Source organism: Prenolepis imparis, unplaced genomic scaffold (assembly GCF_030444845.1).
Source record: "Prenolepis imparis isolate NDT839.2.m4 unplaced genomic scaffold, iyPreImpa1.0 SCAF_3, whole genome shotgun sequence".
Taxonomy (NCBI): Eukaryota; Metazoa; Arthropoda; class Insecta; order Hymenoptera; family Formicidae; genus Prenolepis; species Prenolepis imparis.
Window position 1 is genome coordinate 171,892 of NW_028141161.1, and position 7,012 is coordinate 178,903.

The 7,012-nt window shown below is 41.2% G+C and overlaps 1 pseudogene; it reads right to left on the minus strand.

Moving 5' to 3' along the window:
* Positions 1-3,279: 3,279 nt before the first annotated feature.
* Positions 3,280-5,607, minus strand: LOC145933742 (uncharacterized; annotated as a pseudogene).
* Between the last annotated feature and the right edge of the window lie 1,405 nt (positions 5,608-7,012).

Here is a 7,012-nt window from a genome sequence, read left to right on the forward strand (position 1 = left end):
GCGGCGTTCGGCGTCTAAAATCGCGGATCGTAGATCTTTGACGCGGCTGATGTAATCTAACATGTGCTCTTGGGGTTTTAAGTATACGATACTAAGTTCTCCCCTGTATTGATCGATCGTTTTCGCGGGCCCGAATGCGTTATTTAATAGGTCGATCAGTTGTGTGATGCTTTCGCAGGGCTCCCCCTCGACGGCGCTATAGGCACGCCCGCTAAGCTTATTAAGTAAGAGTTTGGTGAGGTTGCGTTCGGATGTCGGGGGAATTATTTCTTTCGCGCGTTGGCATGCCCGTGTAAATTGCCTTAACGGTATATTATAACCGTCGAAAGTAGGCACGGTTTCGGTCGCTTCGCGAAAGGAGACCTTGGGGGACTGGGGTCGTCCGGAAAGTAACTCGGAATGCCCGGCGGAGTCGTCGAGCGATAGTAGAGGTTGGCCCGAGAGTCTGATAGACGGACTGGGCTCTCGCCGCAGCCGATTCACCTCATTGCGTAATATTTCGATTTCCGCGAGGAGATCGTTTTTGAGGGAATTCATATCCTCAGGGATGGTGCCCTGGGGTTGGCTCTTTCCCGGATTCCTTTCCATATTTTCGCGGAGCGTTTTGATTTCGCGTTCTCGTTTATCTGCTCTTTTCCGTTGCTCTTCGAGGAGTGCGGCCTCCTCTCTTAGGCTGATTTCTTTGGTTTTCGCGAGAGCTTCCCTAGTTCTAATACGATTTTGAGCTTCGATAATTTCGACTTCCTTTTGCTTTAATTTTGCTTGTATATCCGCGAGCTGTGCTTCAGTTAATTCCTTTCCCGCGAATTCCTTTTCAACCGATTCTTCCTTATCTCCCTGTCTTCCGCGCGTCCCGACCATAGCTCGGAAATTTCAGTATCCCACCGCTGTCACCAGTTTTGTTACGTCCGGGGGTGCAGTTGCGGCGTAAATTTTACGACATTTAAATCGCGACCTACGAACTCGAACTGCGGGGCGGACTACGTCGTATTTCGGAATTACTCCGGGGATACCCACGACGACAGGTATTTCCTTTATGGTCACGGTTGCGTTTTGGGAGAAAGGGAGCGTTTCGTATAGATTCGATTACTGACGAATCAGTCCATGTATCCGCGGAATCGTTCGAGTGAATCGTTGACGGAGTGGAAAATAGTGATTATTGTATTACCATCCGAGTCGATACGGTAGGGTTCTTCACCACGGCGGTACAGAAGGTAAGCTCGTTGGCAATGATAACAAGGGTGGTCGATGTCACGTGTTTTCGACAGTCGGTAAAAATTGCAGACTGAGCAAACGACTCCGGTCGGTACGTCGCCGATAACGAGGAGATGCTTAGCGCAAGTTAACCACTCAGATTGCACGCCAATAGGTAAACGCATACGGCAATCCGTACAGAGAGCGGCACTTGTTTCCTTATTAATAAAACCGATTATCCGTTGGCAATACGGGAGGTTATTTAGGGTTTCTTCAATAGTTTCTTCCTCGGAATCATCCTCGGGGAGGAGCAAAGTGGTGGGGATGTCCAAGTGTGACGGTATTATTGGACACATAGGAGTTAATTGTTTAAACTAATGTTAGTTAAAATAAATAGTTGCCATGAGGTCGATTTGAATGTTCTAACACGTTCACGAAGTTTCTAGATATTCTGGAAAGATTTAGAATTTTCCAAAGGGTTGACTGTAGGATACCTACTGCAGTTTTATGAGGGCCATAAACTGACCCTTGATAAAAAAAAAGGTTTCGCACGATTTCTCTTTTTGGGAGATGAGAAAATTTAAGACGCGCAGAGAATATTCTGGAAACCACGTGGTAAGCTAATATTTCTAAAATTGCAAGAGAATTAATTAGTTATTATTGTTAAGTGATTTAAAAAATGCGTAGACGTAGTTTCCGAAATAGATTCTTGTATTTCGCGGGTTCCCGGGCAGAAGGGAGGCTCGTGTTGTAAAGAAATATCTTGAGCACCTACCTTATTTAATTTCCAAGGAATGGACAACGACTGGATGGCGATGATCCGGGGTACCCGCGTTGTAGAGGGTGTACAGGATGCCAGACCTTTCTGCAGATACCTTGTACGGCGTGGATCGTTGTCCGGGATGTCGTTCAATGGCACCTTGGAATTCTTGATTTCGATCGCGTGCAATTGAGTAGGCCACTCCCGTAATTTAACGTCCGCGTGATTATTATTATTATTATTAATGCTAAAAGGCACGGAGTCGCCGAACAATCTATCGTATTCCGCGTCGTTGTGATAGTCGATTCCAATGAAATTAGAGAGACCACGTGTTGATTCAGTGCGATGTAGTCGTGCTGTTATACGCCGTAGTTGATTCTTTCTTCCTGCACGGCGTGTTTTAGGCATTATAAAATTTAAACATTCTGAACGTCGTTTCGCTTCTGCAATAACTAACGTGCGGCGGTCCTCACTGTTCGTTGTTGCTTTCGGCGAGAGATTATGAGCGGTTCGTCCTCTCTGAATAATCACTACGAGGTTCAGGAAATATTTCTATGTTATAGAATAGTAATTTGTTAGGAATGGATTATTTGACGCGTGTTTTAGGCATTGTAAAATTTAAACGTTCTGAACGTCGTTTCGCTTCTGCAATAATTAACGTGCGGCGGTCCTCACTGTTTGTTGTTGCTTTCGGCGAGAGATTATGAGCGGTTCGTCCTCTCTGAATAATCACTACGAGGTTCAGAAAATATTTCTATGTTATAGAATAATAATTTGTTAGGAATGGATTATTCGGCGTGTGCAGGCGAGAGAATTCGAGATGCGTTGTAGAAATAATATAGGCTTGGAGCTACGCGAGGTTGGAACTAATTTAGAATGAATTTAGAATATATATATATATAACACTTTTATTCTAGTATAACACTACGAGTAATACAAAGTATCTAAGTTAAATTTTAGAGTTAGAATCTTAGAGTTAAAGTTAGAATTAGAGTCTTAGAATTAGAATTAGAATCTTAGAGTTAGAATTTGAATTTTAGAATTCGGAGAGAGTCTTAAAGGTGACTGCTCTGCTTGACGGCGCGATTAGAACTGAGCTCCTCTGGGCTCGCTCTGAGGTCCTTCGGTTTTCGGCAGCTCGGTTGCGGCGGCCGAGAGTGGGGGAACTCTCTAGGGTAGGGAGTTGCCGTGGTAGGGAAGTTCCCAGGTGCTGCGGAGCGCCGCGCTCAGGCACTAGGCGGAGTTAGATGTCATGGCCGGCATTGGCGCGCATTTCGAACGGTGTTATAAGAACTTAGAATTATTTTGCATAAGAGTGAAAAAATTTAAGTAGCCGGACGTGACATAATACGCGGGATCGAGTCCATAGCTTTTGATACAACTATCGCGAAAATTTTCAAAAATATCTGCTAATAACAAGACATCAATTTTTAAATATAAGTCGCTATATTCGCCTAGCGTTCGAAGGGAGAATCGGTTCCAGACGTTCTCGGCGTGCGCGTAATCGCTCTCGGATACTGTGTCACCGGTCAAGGAACTGTAGAATGATTCGCGCGGCGGTAAACACGTATCTTGCAACTTGTCGACACAGTCTATATACTACGTCTATATCGTACGGAAAGACGCCCTTTCGTGTTAATAGATTGAAATTTTCAATCGGTAAATTTTGAAATTCCGAATGTACAATTTTGAGTTTATCTTTATCCAAAAAAGATGTCAATTTATCGAGACTTGTCGTGAGAGATTTATATGAATCGATGAATCGTAATTTTATGCAAGCTTTCCAATCTTTGTCATCGTTGGTACTATTGACAGTTTTTGTGAATGATATATATTTTTCTTTAGTTATCGGAAGTAATTCAATGCTCCCTTCAAACGCTGTAGCTATATCCTCGATAATGAAATGTGCGTCATAACTTGATAAATTGTGAAAAACTATCGGAATACAAAAAGATTCTTTATAATTTAGATTGCAATTTGAGTGCGCGGGACCTCTGTATCGTCCGGTCAGATGGCAATGATCGCGTACGCGTGTATCATCTTGCGCAAACGATTTTTCGCAAATGTGACAATGCGTTGCGCTGTGAAACTTTTCCCACTCGTCAGATGTTAAATTTACCATAGGAACATTTGTGGTTAAAATAGTCTTTACGCGTTGCGCCAAATTTTGTAGTTGTTCGGCAAACCATGAAACGCAATCGGTGCTGCGACGAGAATTGTACGCGGATAACGAATTGTTGTACGAGCAGTGTACATAGTATCCGATACTAAATACTTGATGATGTTGAAAGTTTTTTTCTTCTTCCGTCTTTGCCAAAACGCATTCCAAGTCGGTGTACACCACAAATGGAAGCCGCTCTTTCCTGGTGTAGTTGGTGAAGCTGAGCCACTTGTCTTTTTCGCTCGGTAACCGGATAGCGCAGTCGTTCATCTCTCCGCAGTCTACCGTATGTGATTGCAGTTTGTCTTCAGATCCGAAATAATGCATACATCTGTAAAAATTACAATTATAAACAATTTTATTTTATATACATATATAATTTACAATAAATATACATATATAATTTGCAATAAATATACATACCGATCGCAGATATATGTCTTGTGACCATGTTTGCTCAATTGTGAGCTGACAAGTCGGGAGAGATTCTTGATGCATGTGAAATGTCCAATGTTGTTGCTGTCTTTCACGTACAGCAAGTTGACGTGTTTCTCTCTCTTTTGCTCCGAGAGACGCATCGGGATGATGCCGTTCTCAATACAGTAAACGTTGATGGTGATGTTGTTAGCAAGTTCAAACTTTTTAATTTGGTTTAATGTTATCGGAAACTCAATGTCTTGGAGATTGAGTACTGTATAATGAGGATATGAAGATTCTAGTTGCACATTTCTTTCGGCGGGATACAGTGCAGCGACCACCGCCCACGCAAAACATGCATTGTCTTTTGATTGCACATTCACCACCGCTCTTTTCATCATTATTTCTCGCGGTAATTTAATGTGGCATCCCGCACGCATTGGATTGTATTTGTTTACATTTATAGTCAAATTGTTTATTCGCGACAATGCCCAACCACTATCACGTTCTTGAAACTCTTCGAGAGATGCCAATGTGGGCTCGATAATGCGATGTTCGTACCACTCGCATAGGTTGGACGTGTGAAAGATTTCATAGTTTTTAGTATTAATTGATTTATTGGCGCGCTTATCACCCGACACGAACTCACCATTAAACACAGTGTTCACTTTCACATTAAAATGTTTTTGCATAACTTGTTGCATGTGTCTGATCACAATGTCTTTGGCATCTTCGAGAAATTGACGAGGTTCGATGTGATTATAGTTTATTACCGCACCAGTCAATATGCGACTTTCAAACGCTGTATCAATCTCACGCCAAAATAATCTGTTTTCTTGCGTACTGCACCTGTGTGTATGAAACGTCGGCGTACCAAATTTGTCAACCCTTCTAGGCGAGCAATTTGGGCGACAAGTGATTGTTGAACTCCAATCGCTAATCGTGGGCGTTTGATTCGGCTTTGTTCTTGCAATGATTCGATGTATTGGTCACATTGCTGCTCCCACACAATGTATTCCTCCACCGAATTCACCCTTGCTGATTGCTCCAACAAACTTGCTTCCAATTGTGCCATATTTCTTTACTCGAGATGCACTTCTTGAACCTCTGACAAAGATATCCTTACCAGCATTTTTATTTGATCACTGACACTTGAAAAACTCGAGTATATTGCGATTTTGTCACGTGTGGCTCATCGGCCTTGAAATTGATACATTTTTTACATCTAATAGTTCATCTGAAGATGATATCATAACAGCTGTACATTGGCGCTTGAAAATTGCAATTTTGCAAATCGGTGTGATTTTGTCACGTACATTTTGAAAACTTGGGGGTGACAGCAGCCGTGCATCGGCGCTTGAAATTTTGGATATGTTGCATTTTTTCGATGATTTCATTGAGGATGATATCATAGCAGCCGTACATCGGCGCTTGAAATTGTGAATATGTTGCATTTTTTACGTCTAATCATCTGAGGATGATATATGTCATAGCAGCCGTACAGCGGAGCTTGAAATTTTATATATGTTGCATTTTTACGATGATTTCATTGAGGATGATATCATAGCACCTGTACATTGGCGCTTTGATACATTTTGCTAATCAGCTGATTTTGTCACGTAGGTTTTGAACACCTGGGGATGACAGCAGCCGTGCATCGGCGCTTTGATTGGTTGAAAATATTATCGCGTCAGCAATAATTACAGTTGCAACGCAACAATGTAAAATTGTAATAATAATTATTTAGTATTGCGTTGATTACTTGAATGAAGGGTTCTTTTAAGCAGCATGAATTATTACACTCTGAGAATTCAGGAGAGCGATGTTTTGTGCAAGAAGAAATGTGATATGTAAGTTTTAATACTTTTTTTTGTTAAATAATGATTTTTAAATAACCTCAAATTTATAGCGCTCATCGTGCGGTTCGTATTCTTGGAAGAAGATATGCTCTAACATCAACATCGTACAAATATTTGGAAATTGGAATCAGCGTTGGAAATATATCTTCTGTGGAATTAGCTCTCGGAGATAATCGAGGCAATCAAATAGTATTGTCTATTGAAACGTGGAAATTGCTAATGCAGAAGCGAGCAGACATTGAGCGGTTAACTGAAACTCCACTATGGATTCGAGATCTGACACTCGAAGTGGTTAATATGCATACTTCAAAAATTATAAAGATTACATTATCAGATAATACTTTGTACATGAAACCATCAACTTTATTACATTTATTCGATTTTGAAAAATGTGTTGATCATATGTATTTCTGGTTGTGTGAAAATACGCATATTGTTACTGAAAAGTTTAAACAATTTGTAAATGTTTTACAAAGTGATAATATCTGCGATGCGAGCAATGCCGCAAAAGCGATACGTGAAAGTCGTATGTTTGACAACGAATCACTTATAGATTGTGAATTGATAACTTGTGCTGTAAATGTTATTCTTCACGATGCTTCTAACGAATAAATTATTTCA